The sequence below is a fragment of the Myodes glareolus genome, chromosome 16 (assembly GCF_982192425.1).
Source record: "Myodes glareolus chromosome 16, mMyoGla1.1, whole genome shotgun sequence".
In the NCBI taxonomy this organism is placed as follows: Eukaryota; Metazoa; Chordata; class Mammalia; order Rodentia; family Cricetidae; genus Myodes; species Myodes glareolus.
The window spans coordinates 52,659,187-52,685,510 of NC_142041.1; the positions used below are offsets into that span (position 1 = coordinate 52,659,187).

Consider the following 26,324-nt stretch of genomic DNA (forward strand, 5'->3'; position numbering starts at 1 on the left):
AAAACTTAAGTGACCCCCTCTATTTTACCAAACCACCACAGATTAAAACTGGATTTCAACAACGATAGAAGCAATAAAACAACAGAAAGCCTACTAACTCATGGAAATTGATCAACTTTCTACTGAATGACCAACCACTGGGTCAAGGCAGAAATAAAGAAACTATAGACCTCCCAGAATTCACTGAAAATAAATGCACATCATACCAAAACTTATGAGATGAGACACAATGAAATCGGTGCTAAGAAGCAAGTTCATAGTGCTAAGTGCCTTCATAAAGAAATTAGAGAGATTCCATATTAGTAATCACTCAAAAGACTTAGAACAAAAAGAAGCAAACTCACCAGGAGGAGTAAATGAAAGGAGGCTGAAAACAATAAGATAGAAACAAAAAAATGCAAAGAATCAATGAAACAAAGAGTTAGTTCTTTGAGAAAATCAACAAGATGACAAATCCTTATCCAAATTAGCCAAAAGGTAGAGAGAAATTATCCAGATTAACAAAATCAGAATGAAAAGGGGACAAAAACAATAGACACCAAGAAAATACAAAGAATTATAAGGTCATACTTCAAAAACTTGAACTCCATAAAATTGGAAAATCTAAAAGAAATGAACAAATTTCTTGATATGTACCACTTAATAAAGTTAAGATCAGATAAACAATTTAAATATACTTGTAATTCTCAAGAAAGAAGAAGCAGTCATTAAAAATCTCCCAACCAAAAATAAAAAAAGAGCAGGACCAGATGGCTTTAGTGCAGAATTCTACCAGACTATCAAGAAGAGCTAATACCAGTACTCCTCAAATTATTCCACAAAATAGAAACATAAAGAACATTGACAAATTCATTTTATAAGGCCACAGTAGCCCTGATACCCAAACCATACAAAGACTCAACAAAGAAAAAGACTTATAGATCAATTTTCCTCATGAACATGGATGCAAAAACACTCAATAAAATATTTGCAAACCAAATCCAATAAAACTTCAAAAAGATCATTAGTCACAATCAAGTAGGCTTCATTTCAGAGATTCAGGGATGGTTCAACAAATGAAAATAGTCAATGTAATCGACCATATAAACAAACTGAATGAAAAAAAAACCCACATGATTATCTTATTAGATACTGAAAAAGCCTTTGACAAAATCCAACACCTCTTCATGACAAAAGTTTTAGAGAGATCAGGGATACAAGGAATATTTCCAAACATAATAAAAGCAATATATAGCGAGCTGAAGCCAACATCAAATTAGATGGTTAGAAACTCAAATCAGTATCACTAAAATCAGAAACAAGACAAGGATATCCACTGTCTCCATATCTATTAAATATAGCACTTTAATTTCTCTCTAGAGCAATAAAACAACTAAAGGAGATCAAGGGGATTCAAATTAAAAAGGAAGAAGTTAAAACATATTTTCCCAGATGATACAAAAGTATATATGAGAAACTAAAAAAAAAAATCTACAGGAATTCTTACAACTGACAAAAACTTCAAGTGAGCTGGCTGGATACAAGGTTAAACCAAAATAATTAGAACCCCTCAAATATACAAATTATAAATGTGCTGAGAATGAAATCAGGAAACCAACACCCTTCACGATAGCCACAAATATCATAAAATATTTGATGTGACTCTAACCAAACAAATGAAAGACCTGTATGACAAGAACTTCAAGTCTTTGAAGAAAGAATTGAGGATGATAACAGAAGATGGAAAGATTTCCCATGCTCATGGATTGGTAGGATTAACATAGTAAAAATGCCCATCTTACTAAAGACAGTCTACAGATTCAACACAATTGAGTTCAAGCATCAAAATTCTAACATTATTCTTTACATACCTTAAAAGAAGGCCTCAACTTCATATAGAAAAACAAAACCCAGAGTAGCTAAAACAATCCTGTACAAATAAAGAACTTCCAGAGGTATCACTTTCCCTGATTTCAAGCACTACTACAGAGGTATAGTAATAAAAACTACATTGTATTGACATAAAAACAGACAAGTGGATCAATGGAATCAAATTGAAGAACACAGAAGTAAATCTATCCATCTGTGGACACCTGATTTTTGACAAAGAAGCCAAAATTATACAATGGAACAAAAAGATCTTCAAAAAATGGTGTTGGCATAACTAGATGTTAACATGTAGAAGAATGCAAATAGATCCTTATCTATTGCCATGCACAAAATTCAAGTCCAAATGGATCAAGGACCTCAACATAAATCTAGTTACACTAAACCTGATAGAAGAGAAAGTAAAAGTAGGCTTGAATGCATTGGCATAGGAGACTATTTCCTGAATATAACAACAGTAGCACAAACACAGAGGTTGACATTTATTATATGGGGCCTCCTGAAACTCAAAAGCTTCTGTGAGGCAAAGGACATGGTCAGAAAGACAGAACAACAGACTGCAGAATGAGAAAAGAGCTTCACCAATCCCACATCTGGCAGAGGGCTGATCTCCAAATATATGGAGAAATTAAGAAACTAGACATCAAAATACCAAATAATCTATTGAAAAAATGGGGTACAAATCTAAATAAAGAATTCTCAGCAGAAGAATCTCAAATGGCCGAAAGACTTTTAAGGAGTTGCTCAACATCCTTAGTCATCAGGAAAATGCAAATCAAAATGACTCTAAGATACCATCTTACACCTGTCAAAACAGCATCAAGACTACTGATGACAGTTTATGTTGGAGAGGATGTGGAGTAAGGTGAACACTCCTCCATTGCTGGTGGAAGTATAAATTTGTGCAGCTATTTTGAAAATCAATATGACAGTTTCTCAGAAAATCGGAAATCTATCTACTTCAAGACCCAGTAATATCAATCTTGGGCATGTACCCAAAGTATTCTCAATCATACGACAAGGATGTTTGCCCAGCTGTGTTCATAGCAGCATTATTCATAACAACCAGAAACTGGAAACAACCTAAATGTCTCTCAAGCCAAGAATAGATAAAGAAATTGTGGTATGTTTACACAATGAAGCAGCACTCAACTATTAAAAACAATGACATCATGAAATTTTCAGGCAAATGGAGGAACTAGAAAAAAATTATCCTTAATGAGGTAACACAGATCCAGAAAGACAAGCATGTACTCATTTATAAGTGGATATTAGTTGCAAAATAAATGATAATCATGCTACAATCTATAGATCCAAAGGAGCTATATAACGAAAAGGGAACAAGGGTCCATTTGAATGTACCTGGGAAGGGGAAATAGAACAGACATCACAGATGAAGGAGACAGTGGAGGTGGGAACAGGAGGTATTGGTTTAGGGGTGATTGGAAGAGAGAGTGTTGGAAGAGACAACTGGAATTGGGGGGCATCTTGGGAATGAACTAGAAACTTAGTGCAATGGAAATTCCCAGGAATCTACAAAGGTGACCTTAGCTAAGACTCCTGGCAATACAAAGTCTGAATGGGCCATCTCCTGTAACCAGACAAGACTTCCAGTGGAGGGGTTGGGACACCCATCTAGCCACATAACCTTCAGTCTATAATGTGTCCTGTCTACAAGATGTGCTGGGATATAGATGGTGGAGAAGTTCTGGGAGTGACTAACCAATGCTTCAGTTTGAGACCCTCACCACAAGAAAAAACCCACCCTGACACTGCCTAGAGAGCCAGGGCTCAGAGTCTGGAGACCTAGGATAGAACCAAATACAACTGACCAAAAAAAAAAGCAATTAAATGATTTCTAATGATTTTCTCCTATGCTCATAGATTGGTGCCTAACTCAACTGTCATCAAAGAAGCTTCATCCAGCAATAGGCTGACAGATGCAGAGACCCACAGCCAAACATTGGGCCTGGCTCAGGGAATTCTGCTGAAGTGAGGAAGGAGATTCATAGGAGCCAGGGGATCAAAGACATTACAAGAAAATCTACAGGATCAATGAATCTGTGCTCATAGGAATTCACAGAGACTAAACCAACAACCAGGAGGCCTGCATGGGACTGGCCTAGGCTTTCTGCCTATGTGTTAGACTTCTGTAGCTTGATCTTCATGTGAGACTACTAACAGTGGGAACAGGGGCTGTCTCTGACTCTTTTGCCAGCTTTGGGGATCGTTTTTTCTCATATTGTGTTACCTTGTCTGGCCTTCAACTTGATATGCCATGTTTTGTTGATATCCATGGGAGGCCTGCCCTTTTCTGAATAGAAACTCAGGAGGAGTGATGCACAATTAATAAAAACTCAGAGAGAAAAATTGGGGTTCAACCTGACGACCAGAAAAGCAAAGCGGCTAGCCACTGGCTCTTCCCTTGACCTCAGTCTGAAAATGGCAATCATGCATCTAGGAAACCTCAGAATGAGACTGTGACTGAGAGCTACCTCCTCTTCATTTTATAATCCTCTCTAGTTTTGGAATTAAAGGCACGGACCACTGGGATTAAAGACATGCACTGCCCAGATTCTTTTTTGTTTGTTCGTTTGTTTGTTTTTTGTTTTTCTTTTGTTTAGCTACATACTTTTCTTCACTCCCCTTCCTTCCTGCCCCTCCCCTTCTGCCCTCTCCCATGATCCACATGCTCCCAATTTACTCAGGAGATCTTGTCTTTTTCTATTTCCCATGTATATTAGCTACATGTATGTCTCTCTTAGGGTCCTCATTGTTGTCTAGGTTCTCTGGGATTGTGATTTGTAGGCTGGTTTTCTTTGCTTAATTTCAAGTCTTTCATTTTCACTACAGTCCTACAGAGTAGACTCTATTACTCATGGTTATAAGGGAAACTGATGAACCGAGGCTAAGGAGCTTTCCCCAAGTCACACAGCTAGTAATCAGTCAAATTAAGATTAACATCTAAGCTAAGCCTAGGAGCTCATGCATAAAATCTCAGCACTCTGACAACTGAGACATGACCTCAGTATCAAACCTCAGACTCAGTACCTTTCGCCAAGATGTATGTATCTTCACATCTATAAATACTTTTTATATAAACTTAAGCTATAGAAATCAAATTACTGTCATATAGAATTCACTGATCAGGTAGATATTGTCATCATTATGAGAAATACTAAAACCACTGACTGAATATATTAAAAGTTATTAATATTTACTGTTTTGTCAGCTATCATATTGAATATTTTGTATACATTATCTTTAATTCACTATAATGCTGTGATGTAGGTAAAACTACCCCTGTTTAGAAATGAGACTGTCAAGTTTCAAATACTTATTGCTTTGAAACACAGTGTCAGGGTGAGTGATGTTGGTGTAACCAAATGTTAGCACACTAGTTTAGTACAAATGAGGTCTGGGGCTCCATCCTTGGAAACACTGCACACACAAACACACAAACTCACACAGACACACTTATCACATGTATATGAAAGAGAACTGACGTTTATCGGTTCTTGTGTGCCTCATAGGATGCTTAAAACTGGCTCCTGGCATAAGTGAGTCACTGCCATTTAAGAACATTGCAGGGGTTTGAACACAGCCTCTGAGTGGTGAATGATTGATTACACCAAACTCTGGAGCTGAAAATGAACCCCAGAATGTATCTACGTACTCATACTTGGCTCATCTGACTCAGAACCCAATCTCCAAAGACTTCATATACAACAGAAAAACTGGCAATACTATCTTTCCTGTGATGAAGCCCTAAGGACTTTTGTTTAGCATCCAAATATGGGGCCAGAGCCAGCTTCTGCTTTTCATTGGTGAAAGACTGTGGGAGACTCAGTGTCTTCTCCATGTGGGATTGCTCTTGTTCTTTCATGTTGGTATTTTAGTCAAATAAAAGAGAATGTATCAATTAAACTGAAGGCAGATACAAGTTTAGTACATAAACTGCATTATTCTGTTTGTTCAAGAGCTTTACCTTAAGATAGATACATGCATGCTATGCATCTTACTTCGACACACCAGAATGCTCACACTTGATTTATGACTAACCATGATTTGACTAATAATTTAGATTTTCTGCTTCATAAATACTGCTTTGTTAAGAGTGTCCTTATATGAATCTGCCTCATTATTTATTAGTGAAATCTATTTTGATTTCTGTCTTTGCTTGTACTAACATGCAAGTCTATTCCAAGTCCTTGAACTTAATCTCTTCTAAGGAATACACTGCTATACACTGCTCACACCTTTCATCTCTCCAATCCAGATATCAATGGACTTAACAGCTAGTATCATTCAAGCCACATATGTTGTATCATGAATATTGCTCCAGGATACGAAGGCCAGACACAGTGATATGTCACTGTGATATGTCACATACCAGTATGTGGAAGGCCAAAGCAGGCCTGGAAACTCAGGATCAGCTTCAGTTAAAAAGTGAGGGAAAAAGGAGAGTGGCCAGGAATTGTGGTGCACATCTTTAATACTAGCACTAGAGAAGCAGAAGCAGGTAGATCTTAAAGAGTGCTATGTCAGCCTGGTCTACATAGAAAATTCCAGGTCTGCCAAGGCTACATAGTGATACCTTGCTAACAACAACATAATAAGAAAAAGTGAAAAAAGAAGGGAAGGAAGATAGGAGAGTAGACAGGAAAGTTGACCGAGGAAATGTGAGGGATGTCGAAGCAAAGCTAGAAATAAAGTCATGGTATAATCTTCATACATTTACTTTTGGCAGTAAAATATGAACACATAATATTTATATTATCACTTTGTATATAATCTATATATATAATCACTTTAGTAGCTAATAACTACATATTTGAGATAAAATCCATTCATCCACAATGTACTCACTAGCTCCCGATAGCTTCTATTCTAGTTTCTGTCTCTATGAATTTACTTATTCTGAGAACCTTATACAAGTGGAATAAAGCAGTATTGTCTCTCTGTGTGATACTTACTATCCTTAATGCTATAGGATAATGCTCTTGTCACTCATATTGGTTTAATAAAATGCTGATTGGCCAGTTGCCAGGCAGGAAGTATAGTCAGGGTGATCAGACCTGGAGAATTCTAAGAAGAAGAAAGGCAGTGAGTCAGTCACAAGCCAGATGCAGAGGAAGCAAGATAAGAATGCCTTACTGAGAAAATGTACCAAGCCATGTGGCTAAATATAGAGAAGAATTATGGGTTAATTTAGGTTGTATGAGTTAATTAGTAATAAGACTGAACAATAGACCAAACAGTTTATAATTAATATAAGCCTCTGCGTGTTTATCTGAAACTGAACAGCTGTGGGATGAGGCAGGACAGAAACTTCCACCAACAAGTGGCACCCAATGTTCAGCAACTATATCCACATAAAACCTGAGAGAACTTGGGAAGGGATTCTAGACACAAAAGAGCAAAGTCAAATACATCTTCTTGGTAGCAGCATTTTCTCAGGTGGGCTCTGTTTTTTAGAGGCAAGCAGAGGCACAACTCCTTTAAGAGAGGCTTCCTGACTCAGCATTGGTGGCAAAAACTGCAAGGCTCTTTTCAGAGACCCTGCTACCAGACATTTAAATGGTGTTTATTGGCTGGGAAATGGTGGAATATGTCTTTAATCCCAGCACTCAGGAGGCAGAGGCAGATGGATATCTGTGAGTTAGAGGCCAGCCTGGTCTACAGGAAGTTGTTCCAGGACAGGTGCCAAAACTACAGAGAAAACCTGTCTCAAAAAAAAAATCCAAAAAGAAATGGTGTTTATGCGCAGCCAGCAGCATGCTTCTTGGTGGTGGCATAAGCCTAGATACTCCACAGAGTTGTGACAATAAATGTGCCTCCTGCCAGTACCTCTGCCATTAAGCTTGACTCTCAGGAAGCCAAGGAATGGGGCAAAGCCAGGTATCGCTTTGATCCTAGCCATGTTGCTTAGCAACTTAAAGACTCATGTGGTCAGAAAAAGATAGAAATATACAGTAAAAACAGATTCAGATGAAAAAACAAAACTCTAAATAGTTTACATGTGTTTAAAAATGTAAATAGATTTAGGAGAGAAAAAAAGGGATAGGGAAAGTTCTTAAAAAATAAATAGAATAATTTTTTAAGGCGGCTTTCCTTCCCACAATCCCTCGTGCCTGTCCTTTCCAGCTTGGGACCGACAGAAATGGCTCTAGCAAAGAAGGGTGACGAGAAGAAGGGCCGTTCTGCCATTAACGAGGTGGTGACCCGAGAGTACACCATCAATATTCACAAGCTCATCCATGGCCTAGGCTTCAAGAAGCCTGCTCCTAGGGCACTCAAAGGTTTCCGGAAATTTGCCACGAAGGAGATGGGGACTCCAGATGTGCGGATTGATACCAGGCTCAATAAAGATGTCTGGGCCAAAGGAATAAAGAATGTTCCATACCGTATCCGGGTACGTTTGTCCAGAAAACATAATGAGGATGAGGACTCACCAAACAAACCTCTACACATTGGTAACTTACGTGCCTGTTACCACATTCAAAAATCTACAGACAGTCAATGTGGATGAGAACTAACCTACTGAATCTCAAATAAAGTTGAAGAACTGCCAAAAAAAGGAATAATTTTTTAAAAAGTTATGTAAAGATGAAAAATAAATAGAGAGACTGGATACTGAATGTTATTATGTTGGCTTTGAGTTATTTGACTGCAGAGGAAGGAGCAGCAACTGTTAAAAAGACATTTGATTATAAATACTGCTAGACTAAATCATCCTATATATTTTTAAAATATCTTTTTTTCCTTTTATTTATTTATTTATTTATTAAAAATTTCCACCTCCTCCCCACCTCCCTTTTTTTCCCCCTTCCCCCTCCCCCTCCCTCTCCAGTCCAAAGAGCAGTCAGGGTTCCCTGTCCCGTGGGAAGTCCAAGGTCCTCCCTCCTCCATTCAGGTCTATTAAGGTGAGCATCCAAACAAACCAGGTTCCCAAAAAGCCACAAAGTCCATGCAGTAGAATCAAAACCCAATGCCATTGTCCTTGGCTTCTCAGTCAGCCCTCATTGACAGCCACATTCAGAGAGTCTGGTTTGATCACATGCTCCATCAGTCCCAGTCCAGCTCGCCTTGGTGAGCTCCCATTAGATCAGTCCCACTGTCTCAGTGGGTGGACGCACCCCTCGCGGTCCTGACTTCCTTGCTCATGTTCTCCCTCCTTCTGCTCCTCATTTGGACCTTGGGAACTCAGTCCAGTGCTCCAATGTGGGTCTCTGTCCCTATCTCCATCCATCGCCAGATGAAGGTTCTATGGTGATATGCAAAATATTTATCAGTGTAGCTATGGGACAAGGCCAGTTCTTTTTAAAATACCTTGACTTCAAAATTTAAGTCAAAAGATATGTTACTTTGGGAAGGAGGTTCTGCTTTTATTTCCACAGGAAAAGAGAGGCTGTGGATTCATTCTGGGTTAAGAAAAATAAGGTTTGATTCAGGAAGATCCCCTGAAAATTCTCTGATAGGAGTAGATGGCCCAGATGATCTAACATCTCAGAGCACCTCTGTTGCAGTTTTCTCTGAGTTTCACACCCAGAACATCTTCCAGGTGACTGGTTGAGAAAATCCAGCCTCACAGAATACTCCAGTCAGGATCTGACAATAATCTTAAATTTTCTCAGTGTTCCTCAAAGTTTACCACAACCCCAATCAACAGGAAATAACCTAGAAAACTATGTTCACATCCCTCCCCCCCAAAAAATGGGTTATGGACTTTTGTCTTTGTTTAGAGTTTTAATTTCAAGTTGTTATGGATAACAGTCAGGAAAAAAAAGCTAAACATAGGAGATTAGATTCAGAGTTTTTGTTTTGAAAAGAAAAAAAGGAAATTATTTGGAATAATAATTTGTACATTGTAAAGATGTGTCATTTGTATTAGTTTAATAAAATGCTGGTTGGCCAGTAGTCAGACATGAAATATAGGCAGACTAGGAGAATTCTGGGAGGAGGAAAAGAGAGATGCAGTCACCTGACAGAAGCGGAGGAAGCAAGATAAGAATACCTTACTAAGAAAAGGTACCAAGCCACATGGTTAAACACAGATTAGTATTATGGGTTAATTTAAATTGTAAGAGATAGTTAGTAATAAGCCTGAGCAGTAGGCCAAACAATTTATAATCAACATAAGCCTCAGTGTGTTTCTTTGGAACCGAACAGCTGCAGGACTAGGCAGGGTAGAAACTTCCATCTATACCTTAATACAACTTTTGAGGTTTATAAATGTAGCATATACAAAATTACATTATTTATATGACTGTCATATTCAACATTCATAGGAAGAGGAAACTTCAAATGAGGAATTGCTTCCATTGGATTGGCCTTTGAGCATGTTTATGGTACTTTCTTGGTTTCTAATTGATACATAAGGACCCAGCCTACTGTGTACAATACTGTCCTTAGGTAGGTAAGTCTGAGATGTATAAAAAAAAGTAATGGGACACAAGCCAGAAAGCAGGCTAATAAACAACATTCCTCTGTCTTTCCTTGGCTTTAGATTCTTACCTTGAGTTCCAATCTTAATTTCTCTCATAGATGAACTAAAATAAACCTTCTTCTCTCCAAGTTGCTTTTTGTTAGTGTTTTAAGATAGCAACAGAGATACTAACTAGAACAATGGCTAAGCTTTACATTATACACATGTAGCTCATTTTACAGTCCATACTTCTATCTGTTCATCTCTCTGTGCACAATTGAATTGTTTCTTCCTCTTGGCTGCTAACAATGGTATTATGAGCATTGGTGTACAAATACCTATTTAAAGTCCAGATTTAATTTCATTTGAACATTTAACTAAGACTGAACTTTATGGCTGCTTTAGTACTTCTCTGTTTAAACTTTTCAGTAACTGACAAACTTTTTTTCATGGAGTCTTCACATAGGTGGTGGGGTAGGTGGGCCTTCTGTCTATGTGTTACTTTCATTGGTCAAATAAAGAGACTGCCTTGGCTTTTGATAGGATAGCAGCTTAGATAGGTGGAGTAGACAGAACAGAATGCTGGGAGAAAGGAGGCAGAGTCAGAGAGCCGCCCCCAATGAAGCTGTCAGGTCAGACATGCTAAATCTTTCCTGGTAAGCCACAACCTCGTGGTGACATACAGATGATTAGAAATGGGTTGAAATCAAGATGTGAAAGTTAGCCAAAAAGAGGCTAGAATTAATGGGCCAGGCAGTGTTTAAATGAATACAGTTTCCATGTAATTATTTCAGGTAAAGCTAGCCAGGCGGTGGGAAGCTGCCTGCTACTCCTTTTACAAGTTGGAATCTTTTAACCCAAGTAAACTCAAAGGTTAATTGCTAACCCAAAAGGTCATATGGAAGAAAGATAGAAGTTGGTGCTACCATCTACTTATCAACAAACTCAATGTCAGAATAATGTAATTTTACTACTTCTAAAGACAACTTAGAGTTCAGGATCAATGTAACTTAGCTCCTTCATGAGCTGCTTGAACAAATGACTCATCTTGATGCACCAGAGAGCGACAATTGCCTGGAAGCTATGTACAGAGATGGCATAAAGGGTGACCCCAAAAAAGGGGAATCTAGGTATGAAGAAGCTAGAATGGCATTAAGGAAAACAGTGATGCTAACTTGTCACACATTGTGGGAATATTTTATGTGTGTTATAAAAACAAAACCTTTGCCAACTAAGCTATGACATCACACATTGGCAATGCTCACTACACAAAGCATACTACTTCCAGGAATATTAATTCAAAAGAAATGCATAACAGACTTGAAATGGCATTTTGTACTATGAGCTGGCAATCCAACACAGTTATAGTACTTTTTTAATCCAACCTATTTTATTCATCAAACATAATACTCTCCCTCACCGGCGAAATTCAAGCCTGTAGGATGGGAACACAGTCTGAGGATTGAATGTTGACCAAAGCAATACTATGGCACTTTAAGTAGTATTGTTCATCCATAGATTACCCCCAGATATTTAATTTTTAATAAGCCTAAGTACACATAAATGTGAAATTAGTTAAGTGGAATTTCTGCATTCTATTTAGCTGAGATCTGGAAAATCATATGTTTGGTGGGTCATTTTAGTTCTTTCCTACTAAGTTTAAAGAAGTAATTAAGGGTTAACTTGCCATGGCTGTATCTCTTAACATAGTGTCTCATAGCCTCTATACTGTCCACACAGGCCCATATATCTGTTTTGTAAAATGTTAGATACATGTAACTAGATTTTTCAGGGGCTGTTGAGATAAAAGGTGCCCTAAAGTTCATCAAAACTATCAACACACCAGCCTTTGTCAATCACAACAGACTGAAGAAAATACCAAAATCTCTTGGGAACTCTTATTCATAGCATGGGTCCATCATCCAAGTCACCATATTGCAGCCACAATAAATAGTACAATTACGAACCACTAACAAAGAGAGTCCAAACTCAACCACTGCAATGCCTTTGGAAATCATGTTCACTACAGTTCAACATGCCTGCACCACAGAACAGGGGAGAGACATGTAACTCAAGGCCCACAGAACGTTGAACGGGAGTTTCACATGTCAAGTACACATGCATACCAATAATGTGCCATTGAGAGTCCTACAAACTTTATGTGTCTTGTGTATTACAGATTGGCAGTCTGACTTAAGGGGAGATCAAAAATCTCCAATACTTATTACATAGCAAATTAAACACTAAGCATATGTAGTGATAATTAATTCATTTTATAAATATTTGTAATGTGTGAGCCTTCACTGGGCCCTGTGCAAGGCTGCATGGAACTTTATTTTGTAATATGAAACTAAAACAGCTTATTTCAGGACTTAAATGACTATAGTCAGGTGCAGTGACACTCAGGAGGCCAATAAAGGAGGAGTCCATGTCTGAGGACAGGCTGGGTTATAGAGTCAGAACCTGTCTAAAAGGGAAACAAGCAATAAAATAACACATAGCTTTTCTCTGTTGTGAAAATTATTGACTGCTGTATTTCAGAAATAGCAGAAGTGCCTGAGCACAGTTTTGGGGACAATGTGACAGCTGCTGTCTGTTTATTCAGCAGTGGCCTTTCATACACTTCCTGGTGTTGTAAATATCCAAAGACCAACTCTGGTGTGTTTACTCAGCCTTACCCTTTCAGTTAGTTCTGGAGACCAGTTATGAAAATTAACTCCCGTCCTCTTAGCCAAGTCCTTCAGAATAGCATCTATGTAAGTTTTCACGGCATAAAATTGTGAGTCTTTTAAATATTTCAAGAAGGCATTTTTTTAAAACTTTATTTAACTATTTCATGCGCATTGGTATAATGATGTCAGATTCTCTTGAACTGGAGCTACAGACAGTTGTGAGCTGCCATGTGGGTGCTGGGAATTGAACCCGGGTCCTCTGGAGGAGCAGTCAGTGCTCTTAACCACTGAGCCATCTCATCAGCCCCACAAGAAGGCATTTTTATACCATTGTCTTTGTTTGCCTTTAAGAAACTTGCATAAACCATAACAAAAGAAATATGATGGTATGTTATTTGTAATGCATTAGGTTAAAATTGGTCAAAAGAGAGATATCAACAGATTGTTGACTAGGTCATTAGGAAATCAATATTTTCGCAGAGTTAAATTAGCAAAGTCCATCTAGATTATTTGCAATGTGAATCCAAGCACACTGACGCGAAGGTTATGCAATTCGACCCAGAGACTTACCCAGGGAAGGTGCTCAGACCTGAAAAAAAAAAAGGTCTGCATTCAAGAAAATGTATTGCTCAGCTCACTAAATATTTGAAGGTCAATTAAAGCCTGAAGTCCCCATGGGAACTCCCTAACAGCTATGACAAGAGGCACCTTCCTGCTGGAGCCGGTCAAACTGTGTCAGCATGAGTGGTCTAGGAGTGTGACTGTGGAGAAAGCCCAGTGTGAAGTATCTCTGCAGGGCACACTCAGACTCAGCAGTAGCAGCCAGCAGTGGCTATCCGGCCACAGCAGCTACAGCAATGCATACAAAGAACTGCCTTGATTGACAGGGGTAGCGATACACAGCCACCATCTCCAGGAAGTGTTTTAGGGTGGGAGGAGTTTCTCCAGGATTTAAAAGTAGAAGTAATATGTGGTGCAGTTTGGATTTACAAACAAAGAAACCTAAAGATATGGGAATTGCACAAAAATAAGTTTTGCACTGTGCAGTTGGCAATCTATCAGAGATAGAAACTAGTCTGGAATACAGGGTCACAAATGTTGGTTTCTACTAGTGGGACATAATTCTTAACAGGCACTTTCAATGTTCCCTGGGTTGGTGGGATGCCTTAAGCAAGGAAAAAGCCTGAGGCTCCGAGTCTGTTCTTGGGACCTACATTATGCTACAAGAGACCAATCCTTACAAGCTGTCCTTTGACCTCTCAAAGTTTGAGGGGTACCCACAAATAAAGATGTAATGCTTACTTTTTAAAAAGTGCTTTTCCTAAACTATATACCACATGCGTGAGCTGTAAACGGAAAGTGGTCATACATGAAAATAAAATGAACCGTGGCTTATTCACATGTTCCTATTTTAAAACTCAAGTCCAGCAGACAGCCAGTAATGTTTACTCGTTTTTTTTTCCTCTAGAAAGCTTCTCTTGGTTTCATGGTTAAAGTCCAAACTCAGCTGGGCTTCTACAGGTTGCCCGCCTCTCTGCAGGCTTCCAGCCTCTCTTTGAACGCCCATCTGTGCCTTTTGTACTTTAGGTATGTATGCTCCCGGAACCTTGTAAACTTCATTTCCTAGAATCCCATACCAGCTGATTTCAGGTCAGCTTTCAAGAAAGGAAGAAGATCCACTTAGTCTTTGATCTGCGAGTATTTCTGCAGCAGCATTTACAATCCCAGAGAACCTAGACAACAATGAGGACCCCAAGAGAGACATATATGAATCAATCTATGTGAGAAGTAGAAAAATGACAAGATCTCCTGAATAAATTGTGAGCATGGGGACCATGGGAGAGGGTAGAAGGGGAAGGGAGAAGAAGGGAGTAGGGCAGAGAAAAATGTAGAGCTCAGTAAAAATCAATTAAAAAAAAGAGTGCCCCTTTTGTTTTACAGGTTGAGGGTCAAACTGTAGGAAGCACTGCCACTGGGTTCTGTTTTCGCTCGTAGGAATTTTGGAGTCATGGGCTTCTCAAGCTGCTTTTTAGCTCAATGAACAGCCAAAACTGACCTCCAATTTCTGCTCCTCCTGCCTCCTTTTCTCCAAATGTTGAGATGCAGGCATATACTACCACACTAGCCCAGAAGAGATCTTTTCAAACTACAAGGTCAGCAAGGGGCTTCACCTCCTCTTCAGTCCTAACAACAGCACACAGATAACTGGAAAGGCCTAGCAGGATCCCAGGGGCACTTTGTGGGTACTCCGTGGTCTTTCATCAGATCCAGTATAATTTTACAAGACTTCTGTGGTCCCAGAAAAGCCTAGGGGTGCTTCCTCCACAGTTCTGCTGTCTGATGACTCCTTTGCGTTATTGTCCCAGATGCAGAGGGGTTAGGTGCTTTCTGAAGTTACTCACCCTGAATTGCTCCCCCACACTTCTCAAAAACAAGCATCATTTCTCATACTGATCACTACGCGGCAATGATTGGAGTCATATGTACAATTAGTAACTTGAAACTGTGATCAGTGTTCACAAGCCTCTTTTTTTGTTCAGTTTAGAAAAAAAAGTATCGATTGTTTAGATAATAATTTGCATTCTTGGATTCTCTGAAGTTCAAAGTTTTTAGTGTTAGTGTTCATAGATAAAATAAACTCTGCATCCAAACTTGACTACGTGATAATCTATTTATATTGTTTTTCAAAAATAGCATGGAATAGTGATCAAATTTCTGTTACTTTAAAATTTGTTGTTTGGGGGTTATTTTGCTTGTTTGTTTGTTTGATGTGAGGCACCAAACCTAGGGATTTGTCTTAGAACACACAGAAAACAGGTCATAGTAGTGGGTACCTGTAATCCCAGAACTCCTGCAGTGAACTGGGCAACAATCGAGTCTAGAGAAACTCACAGGCCACTTCGCCTGGCAGAAACAGCAGCAGTGAACCAGAAGAGCCCTTACGTCAGACAGTGCAGAAGTCAGGGATGGGCACCCTGAGTTGTCCTCTAATCTCCACTCACAGGAGTTCACGTGAACGTGAACATGTAAACACACATGTAAACATACACAGATATTAAAAAAGAAAAAATCTAGCTTCTATAGATTGTCACAAATATTATCTAAATGCATTTTTTTCTTTCTACCTAGAAATATATTTTTAATTTTCTTTATCTTTAAATTTTTTTTGTACAAGGTGCCATTATGTAGCCCTGGCTAGCCCAGAATTTTCTTTGTACACACAGCTGATCTTGAGTTCACAGAGATACACCTGTTTCTACCACCCAAGTTCTTGAGTTAAGGGTGTCCACCAATCATGCCTGACTTAAATATATTCTCAATATTAAAATTCCAAGGAAATGCTATGGCCTTCTCTACAACCAGCACATTCTGATAACATTTCTGTAAATGCTAGTGTTTAATGGTTGCATAATCTCAAATGGAATTCACCATAAATAATTTAACCCTATGAAAGACTAAGAAGCAGATTGCCTGACTGATGGGGAGAGGGGCCATACGTACACATACAAATAGCAGGTCCTCCCCACCCTGCTGACCTGTGACAAAGGCCTGGCAGCTTTCAACAAAGGCCTTGTGAGGTTTTTCTTCCTCTAGAAAACTTTCTGCTTATGGGTTGGTCCAACAAGTTCAAGGCCAGACAGGATAACGTGTTTAGCACAGACCTGTGGACCTAGAAGCCTCCCTATCCTCGTTCAAACTGACCAACCCTGAATTGGGAAAGAAAGAAAGAAAGAAAGAAAGAAAGAAAGAAAGAAAGAAGGAAGGAAGGAAGGAAGGAAGGAAGGAAGGAAGGAAGGAAGGAAGGAAGGAAAGGAAGGAAGGAAGGAAGGAAGGAAGGAAGGAAGGAAGGAAGGAAGGAAGATAGAAAGACAGACAGACCAGTTCAAGAAACTTAAAAAGTCCCATGCCTCATGGAGAGATTGGATTTCAGGGCTCCCAAGTTACTTCTCTGCTTTGCAGAGGATCTTTCTCTGTGCACAGACTGTGTGCGCCTTGCCTCATCCCTAAAATAGTCTTTCTTTGCTAGCTGATTCTGTCTAAATTCTGCTGCGTCTAAAGATTTTTCCTGCTGCATTTGAAATTCTTTCCTGCCTTTTAATTCTTTAATTGACAGAGGAAAATAACCTGATCAAGACCCACAGGAAGATAAAACGGAACACTCCAAGGTGTTTACATATCACATTGTCATACTGAACAACACGAAAATTGTTCTTAGGACTATCAAAGTCATTTTCTCATAACTCACTTCTGAATGTGGTATTGTAGATGCCAAAACAACAACAACAACAACAACAAAATCTTAGCTCTCAAATTAAAGGGAAAAAGGGATGTCTTATTCTTGAGCATTTTGAGCGACCATGGCCCAGGAACAAAGAATTAAGTTACTACACATTCCACATTGCAGCACGCAGCACTTTCTTGTATTTGGTTTGGTTTTGTTTTGTTTTGTTTTGTTTTTGTTTGTTTGTTTGTTTGTTTTAATTGGTTTTTCGAGACAGGATTTCTCTGTGTAACAGTCCTGGCTGTCCTGGAATTTACTTTGTAGACCAGGCTGGCCTCAAACTCACCGTGATTCACCTGCCTCTGCCTCCTAAGTGATAGGATTAAAGACGTGGGCCACCACCACCTGGCACAGTTTCTAGGTCTAGAAAATGAAGGAAACTGTAAGTTAAGGCACATATAAAATCCATTGGAGGATACACAAGAGAAGTCCTTGCAGCAAGTTGGGGAAGCTTTTCCGTAGGGCTCAAACGCTATCTGATGACGGTCTTCACTTTGGGGCTGGCGGAAGCTAGAGGTCTGCCAAATTAACAGATTTCAAAGGGTCTTGTCTGTTACTCACTGGATGCTAGTATGACTCAGAAGTGAGCAGGGCATTACTATTCAGGATGCTAAAGTTAGCAAAGAATAAGACAATTGGCTCTGGTCCTGCAATGTCCCAACCTTTCCATGTCAGTACAGTTTAGTCAAGCAGTGTTTGCAAACATGGCTTCTTTTCATGAATTTTCATTTGTAGTATGAAAGGCCAAAAATGGAGATGAAGGGAAGTCAATGTAATGAGGAGGCCTCTGAAGAGATTCAAACTTTATCTCTGTAGGACTCAGTAAGGGCTTCTCTTTTTCTTCTCAAAAGAGTTGGCCAAGAGAACAGATGCAATTCTCCTATTACAAGGGAGATCTGGCAGATCAGTGTCTGATTCTTGATTGGAAAACAGCAGTGCAATCCCTGCTCGTAGATGCTGTAGAGACAGGAACCAGCAGCCAGGAGTCGTTGCCCTCACAGCTGTGAGGGCAAAGGACCAGAGTGCTTCCTGGGATGGTTTAAACCTGTTCAAGAAGAGTTTTAGGAGAGCCAAAGTTCCAAAGACGCCTCCATGTTATGTACTGAACAGGGTCTAATACTTAACTTATGTGTTGAGTAGTGTCTAATATACACCATAGATAGAAAACAGAATGGAAGGGGCAGAGGTGGAGCTCTCAGTGGTTTCCCCACAAGGGACAAGTTCTTACTTTGAAGACATTTAACCATGTGTCAGAATGTTCTTTGTTTCCATAGCGGGAATATTTGTCATGAGGCTGGTTATGTGCCAAACTTCATACAATGAAAGCACAGCATAAAACTACCATCTGTCCAGAAATGCCAGAAGAGATACTTAAGAAACCAGGATCTATATCGTGAAGAAAGAGGGAATGAATGATTATTAAAATCAATCGGCAAATACACTGCAAGAGGGCTGTATGGCAGTGATCAAACACTGAAGTACTAAATCCATCTGACTGCATAGTGTAAATGTGGATTAGACTCTGTGTGAATTATACCTCAATAAGGCTTGCCTAAAACAATGAGCACTGAGTAAAAACCACACACTGAGTAAAAAGGACTATGAAATTAATCAATAAGATTCAGATTTATTTTTATGTCCCACTTGAACTTCCAACTGTCCATTGGAATGTTTCCCATGTCCCTCTCATGTAATGCATTTCCTTTGTCATTTAATGTTGCCATCTGCTTAACTTAGAATAAAATATTTAGTGGTATTTAATAATCAAAATTATAAATTTGATTTAAATTTTCCTTGACTCCCTACTGAAGTTCTCTATAACTAACCAGAAAGGGGAAAACAAATTGACACTTTCACCCGTCTTCCATTAGCATCTCTTTTTATTTTAATAATTGAATCCATCCATATATTCGATGTATTGCGATGATACTCACACTCCACTACCCTCTCATGCCTCTCCCTGTTGACTTCTTGTTCTTCCCAACGGGTCCCTCTTTTATGTTCACATTTCCACCACCAATTTGTTAGTTGATGGACATCTAGGCTGCTTCTATTTCCTACTTATTGCAAGTAGGGACACATAGACAGGTATCTCTGTCATACAATATGGAGACTTTTGGAGATAGTTCAATCATGAATAGCTTTTATTTTTAGAGAAATAGACATATAGATTTCCACAGTGGCTACATAGTTTACATACCCGGCAATACTAAATGTGTTTTCCTTTCTCTATATCATCTTCAGTATTTGCTGTTATTTGGTTTTTTTTTTTTTGATGAGTGTCAATCTGACTGGTATGCATGGAATCTCAACATATTTTTAATTTACGTTTACATGATAGTTGATTATGTTGAACACTTTTTTATTTTTTAGATTTTGGGGTTTTTTTTTTTTTGGTTTTTCAAAACAGGGTTTCTCTGTAGCTTTGGGGCCTGTCCTGAAACTAGCTCTTGTAGATCAGGCTGGCCTCAAACACAGAAAGATCAGCCTGCCTCTGCCTCCTGAGTTCTGGGATTAAAAATGCGCACCACCACCACCCAGCTTATGTTGCTAAATTGATTTAAAGAGAAATTGCATCCTGAGTACTAACATGTACATCTGTGCTGATTTAAGCCTGAGTTAAGGACACTGTCATTAAGACAAAAAGGCAACCTACTGAATGGGAGAAGATCTTCACCAATCCCGTTTCAGACAAAGGTCTGATCTACAAAATATATAAAGAACTCAAGAAACTTGACATTAAAACTCTAATTAAGACACTTTAAAAATGGGGTACTGAACAGAGAATTCTCAACAGAAGAAGTTCAAATGGCCAAAAGACACTTAAGGTCATGCTCAACCTCCTTAGCGATCAGGGAAATGAAAAATCAAAACAACTTTGAGATACCATCTTACACCTGTCAGAATAGCTAAAATCAAAAACACCAATGATAGCCTATGCTGGGGAGGATGTGGAGTAAGGGGAATACTCATCGATTGTTGGTGGGAATGCAAACTTGTGCAGCCACTTTGGAAATTAGTGTGGCGGTTTCTCAGGAAACTGGGAGTCAACCTACCTCAGGATCCAGCAATTCCACTCTTGGGAATATACCCAAGAGATGCCAAATCATACTACAAAAACATTTGTTTGACTATGTTCATAGCATCACTATTTGTAATAGCCAGAACCTGGAAACAATCTAGGTGCCCCTCAATAGAAGAATGGATAAAGAAGATATGGCACATATACACTTTAGAGTTTTACTCAGCGGTTAAAAAAAAATGACACCTTGAATTTTGCATGCAAATGGATGAAAATAGAAAACACTTTACTGAGTGAGATAACCTAGACCTAAAAAGAGGAATATAGTATGTACTCACTCATAAGTGGATTCTGGCCATAAACAAAGGACATTGAGCCTATAATTCATGATCCTAGAGAAGCTAAATAAGAAGGTGAACCCAAAGAAATACATATAGTTATCCTCCTGGATATTGGAAGTAGACAAGATCGCCGGGCAAAAGCTGGGAGCAAGGGGGTTGGGGGGAAGGGGCGAAGGGAAGAGAGAAGGGAGAAGGGGAGGATTGGGGAGAGCTTGGGGGAATGGGATAATTGAGATGGAGGAAGGGTGGATATGGGAACAGGGAAGAAGATCTCTCAACTAAGGAAGCCATTTTAGGGTTGGCTAGAGTCTTGGCTCTAGAGGGGTTCCCAAGTGTCCAAAAGGATTTCCCCAACCAGGTCCGTGGACAGCAGAGGAGAGGGTGCTTGAACTGGCCTTCTCCCATAGAAACACTGATGAATATCCTCCATATCACCATAGAACCTTCATCTGGCAAGGGATGGAGATAGAGACAGAGACCCACATTGGATCACTGGACTGAGCTCCCAAAGCCCAGATGAAGAGCAGAAAGAGGGAGAATATAAGAAACGAAGGCAGGACCACGAGGGATGCATCCACCCACGGAGACTGTGGAACTGATTGAGTGGGAGCTCACTAAGGCCAGCTGGACTGGGTCTGAACGAGCATATGATCAAACTGGACACTCTGAATGTGGGTGACAATGAGGGCAGACTGAGAAGCCAATGATCATGACACTGGATTTTTATTCTACTGCATGTACTGGCTTTTTTGAAGCCTAGTCTGTTTGGATGCACACCTTCCTAGGATGGAGGTGGGGGGCCTTGGACTTCCCACAAGGCACGGCACCCTGACTTCTCTTAGGACTGGAGAGGGAGGGGGAGGGGGGAGGGGAGTGGGAAGGAAATGGGAGGATGGGAGGAGGTGGAAATTTTAAATAAATAAATAAATTTAATAATAATAATAATAAACAGGATTTCTCTGTAGTTTTGGGGCCTGTCCTAGAATTAGCTCTTGTAGACCAGGCTGGCCTCAAACACAGAAAGATCTACCTGCCTCTGCCTCCTGAGTGCTAGGATTAAAGGCGTGCACCAACACCGCCCAGTTTATCTTGCTAAATTGATTTAAAGAGAAATTGCCTTCTGAGTACTAACATGTATGTCTGTGCTCATTTAAGCCTTGGTTAGGGAAGTTCCTTATTGCAATGAATGCTGGCAACATGGAGACTCATCAAAGGTCAGTGTGTTGCTAATAAGCAGCTGCTGAGTGCTGAACCCTAAACTGACTGTTTATCCCACCTTCTCCAAGTCCAAGGGGACAGATGGTATGCAAGAGTCAAGACCTGGAGGGTGGGGAAGAGTGCTTTGAAGAATGCTCCTCTGGATAGGACACAGCTGTTGCAATCATGAACACAGAGCAACCTTGACCACGTGCACAAGACTTGCATACTTAGAAAAGGGCAAGAACGTAGGGACCAGCTGAGGAGAACAGAAGGTCAACAGGGAGAGGGATGACAGAGGGGAAGCAGGAGGAGAGTCCCATGGTGAACGCCATAGATAGCCTGTGGACCCTACGTACTATACCACATACTCTTTTAGGTCACTGCAGGGCTAACAGAGACTACAGGGGAAAGGGGAAGGGACAAGAAGATGTTCAGTTAACTGGGATTAGTCTGATCTGTATTTATTTGTTATGTAACTCATGTCTAGCATTTTGAAGAATTAACAGACTGTTTCCACCTTAGGAGAAGCACGCTGGTTTTTGCAAGTGCGCCACCTTGTGATGGTTTAGTCAATGGTGTCTGTGGTTTCTACAGAGCTCACTGTGCTGCTAAAGTTAAGGACACTCATCCTCTCCCCTCAGGTTTCTTTCTTACTCTAGCCCTAACCATAACGCCACCCTAACCCTAACATCGTTATGCATTGCACCAATATTCTGTAGTATCACTCATGTGCTGTGCTTTCTTGGGAATAATGACCATACCCTTGGGTACTTCTGCGGGAGGTATACTGTTACAATGAAGTTCTTGATGTTGTATGAAAGTGCTACTGTTTGCAGTCTGTTTCTAAAGAACTCAGTAAATCTAGCAATGTATGCTCTGCCTCCTGATGTAAGCAACTTCAGAGACGTCTGGGTAATTCTTTCCTAACTATTGTAAACAGAATTGAGGTTTCACTACAGTAGAAGTAGATTGGTTTTTGCAAATATACCATTGTGTGGTGGTTTAGTCACCTGGGTGTGTGTTTCCTGAAGATGGTACCTTGTACTGCTGAAGTTACAGATCCTTACTCACTTCTCTCCTGTCCCTTTCTTGTTCTAACCTTAACACTATTCTCTCCTTAGCCCTAATGTCCTTATGAAGTACAGTATTAGTAAATTCACGTGCTGTACGCTCCTGTACGTTCCTGTAAATAGTCTCCACTCCTCTTAGAGCACTTCTAAGTGAGGAGCGTTGTTAGAACAGAATTCCTGCTGTTGTAAAAAGTCTTAACATTTTTAGTTTCCTTTTTTAAAATTCACTTTACCTTGCAATGTCTGTTCTTTCTCCTGATGCAAGCAACTTTGGAGATGTAAGAGTAAACCTGTCCACAATGTTGGGTTTAGTTTTTGATACAGTAAAAATTCACTGGTTTTTGCCAACACACCTTTGTGTGACGGTTCAGTCACCTGGGCTTGTGTTTTCTTAAAGTGATAATGTGCACTACTAATGTAACAGACATTAATACTCTGCTCTCCCAGTCCCTTTTGTTATAAAGTTAGTAATGACTCTGCCCCAAACATCCTTGTGCAGTGCTACAGTAATCAAGTCATGTGCCCTGCTCCTTATACCAAATAACCACTTCCCTTTCTGTGATTTTCCCTTGGGTGCATTTCTTTTCATATGTTTTTTATGGTTGTAAAATGCTACTGTCTTTTACCTCTGCTTTCTTTATTTAGGAATGTAGCCTCTGCTCTTCTGAGGCATACCAGTTCAATATGCATGGAACCCCTTTCCAAATTTTACTTTTGTAAACAGAATTCTATATTTGCTATCATAGAAATACATTTCTTTTGGTAAATGCTCTACAGTGTAATCTATTAGACACTTACATTTTTGTTTGCTAAAGATTCTCGGTGCTGCTAAAGTCACAGATACTTTTAAGGTTTTACCATGTTTCCTTCTTGTTCTAACCCTACCCTTAACATTAAACATAAACAAATGTCCTTATGCAGGGCAGGAAAAGTAATCTTCTGTGCTGTGCAGTCTCATGAATAGTCACCACCTGTTTGAATCACTTCTCTGTAAGGTGCACTGTGTAACAGAGTTCTTGCTCTTCGAAAAGCTCTACCGATTTCACTCTTTTTAAAAAACTCACATTACTCAGAAATGTGAGATCTGTTTGAGAAATGTGAAGTACACAAATAACTTCAGAGATGTATGAGAAAAACCTTTCAAACTGTTGTCAGTAATCACTTCTATTTTCTCTATAGTAGAAGCCCATTGGTTTTTTGCAAATATGCCACTGTACAATGTTTTAGTCACATGTTCATGTGTTTTCTAAAGGGGGTACTCTGTCCTGCTGATGTTACAGACACTCACACTTTGCTCCCCCATTCCTTTCTTGTTTTAACAATATGAACTCTAGCCCAAACAGAGTTCAGAGCTACAGTGATCAGCTCCGTGGGCCCTGCTTTTGAAAACTAAGTCGCCACTTCCCTCCCTGCTCTTTTCCCTGTGGCGCGTTGCTGTAACAAGATGGTACGGCTGTGAAAGGAAGCTGGCATCTGCTCTTCTAGTGAACTTCCGAGGAGTATGAGGAGAACTTTCCAAACTGTTGTTCACCTGCATTTTCAGTCTGGATTTTTGGCCTGACCATTTAGGCCTAAGCTTTTCTCCGGGAATTTTCACCAGGATATTTCACCAGACCCTGTACAAGTCTTTGACTTAGATTTCCTCGCGGCTTTTCTGCTTGTATTTCTCATTTACTTTTTCTTTTTAATTTTTTTAAAAAACTATTTATTTATTTATATAAGATTTCCATCTCCTCCCCGCCTCCCTTTTCCCTCCCTCTCCTCACCTCCCCATCCCTCTCTAGTCCTAAATGCAGTCAAGTTTCCCTGCCCCATGGGAAGTTCAAGGTCTTCCCCACTCCATCCAGGTCTATAAAGGTGAGCATCCAAACAGACCAGGCTCCCAAAAAGTCAGTCCATGCAGTAGAATCAAAACCCAGAGCTATTGTCCCTGGCCTCTCAGTCAGCCTTAATTGCCAGCCACATTCAGAGTGTCCAGTTTGATCACGTGCTCCATAACTCCCAGTCCAGCTGGCCTTGGTGAGCTCCCATTAGATCAGTCCCACCGTCTCAGTGGGTGGACACACCCTTTGTGGTCCTGACTTCCTTGCTCATGTTCTCCCTCCTTCTGCTCCTCATTTGGACCTTGGGAGCTAAGTCCAGTGCTCTAATGTGGGTCTCTGTCTCTATCTCCATCCATCGACAGATGAAGGTTCTATGGTGATATGCAAGATATTCATCAGTGTGGATATGGGAGTAGGCCAGTTCAGGCACCCTCTCCTCTGCTGCTCAAGGAACAATCTGGGGACCTCTCCTTGGACCTGGGAACCCCTCTAGAATCAAGTCTCCCGCAAACCTTAAAATGGCTCCCTTAATTAAGATATTTACTTCCCTGCTCCCAAAACCACCCCTCCTCCATCCCACCCATCCCATTCCCCCAAGCCTTCCCGAATCCTCCCCTTCTCCCTTCTCTCCACCCATCTTTCCCTACATCCATCCTCCACCCCCACCCCCCACCCCCGTGCACCCAAGCCTTGCCTGGCAATCCTGTCTACCTCCAATATCCAGGAGGATAACTATGATTTTCTTCAGGTTCACCTTCTTATTTAGCTTCTCTAGGTTCACAAATTATAGGCTCAAAGATCTTTAATTATGGCTAGAATCCACTTATGAGTGAATACATACCATATTCCTCTTTTTGGGTCTGGGTTACCTCACTCAGTAAAGCGTTTTCTATTTCCATCAACTAGCATGCAAAATTCAAGATGTCATTGTTTTTTACCGCTGAGTAAAACTCTAATGTGTATATGTCCCACAACTTCTTTAACCATTCTTCTATCGAGGGGCACCTAGATTGTTTCCAGGTTCTGGCTATTACAAATAGTAATGCTATGAACATAGTTGAACACATGCTTTTGTAGTATGATTTGGCATCTCTTGGGTATATTCCCAAGAGTGGAATTGCTGGGTCCTGAGGTAGGTTGACTCCCAGTTTCCTGAGAAACCGCCACACTAATTTCCAAAGTGGCTGCACAAGTTTGCATTCCCACCAACAATCGATGAGTATTCCCCTTACTCCACATCCTCTCCAGCATAGGCTATCATTGGTGTTTTTGACTTTAGCTATTCTGACAGGTGTAAGATGGTATCTCAAAGTTGTTTTGATTTGCATTTCCGTGATAGCTAAGGAGGTTAAGCATGACCTTAAGTGTCTTTTGGCCATTCAAAGTTCTTCTGTTGAGAATTCTCTGTTCATTTCAGTCCCCCATTTTTTTAATTGGGTTAATTAGAGTTTTAGTGTCTAGTTTCTTGAGTTCTTTGTATATTTTGGAGATCAGACCTTTGTCAAAGGACACTGTCATTAAGACAAAAAGGCTACCTTCTTACTGGGAGAAGATCTTCCCATTTACTTTTTCAACTAAATTTTTGGCCCAAATTTTTTTGCCCACACTTTAAATCTGGCA

At 39.9% G+C, this 26,324-nt stretch overlaps 1 pseudogene; it reads left to right on the top strand.

The window, feature by feature from the left end:
• Positions 1-8,014: 8,014 nt before the first annotated feature.
• LOC148119582 (large ribosomal subunit protein eL31 pseudogene) lies at positions 8,015-8,405 on the top strand (annotated as a pseudogene).
• The last annotated feature ends 17,919 nt before the right edge of the window (positions 8,406-26,324 follow it).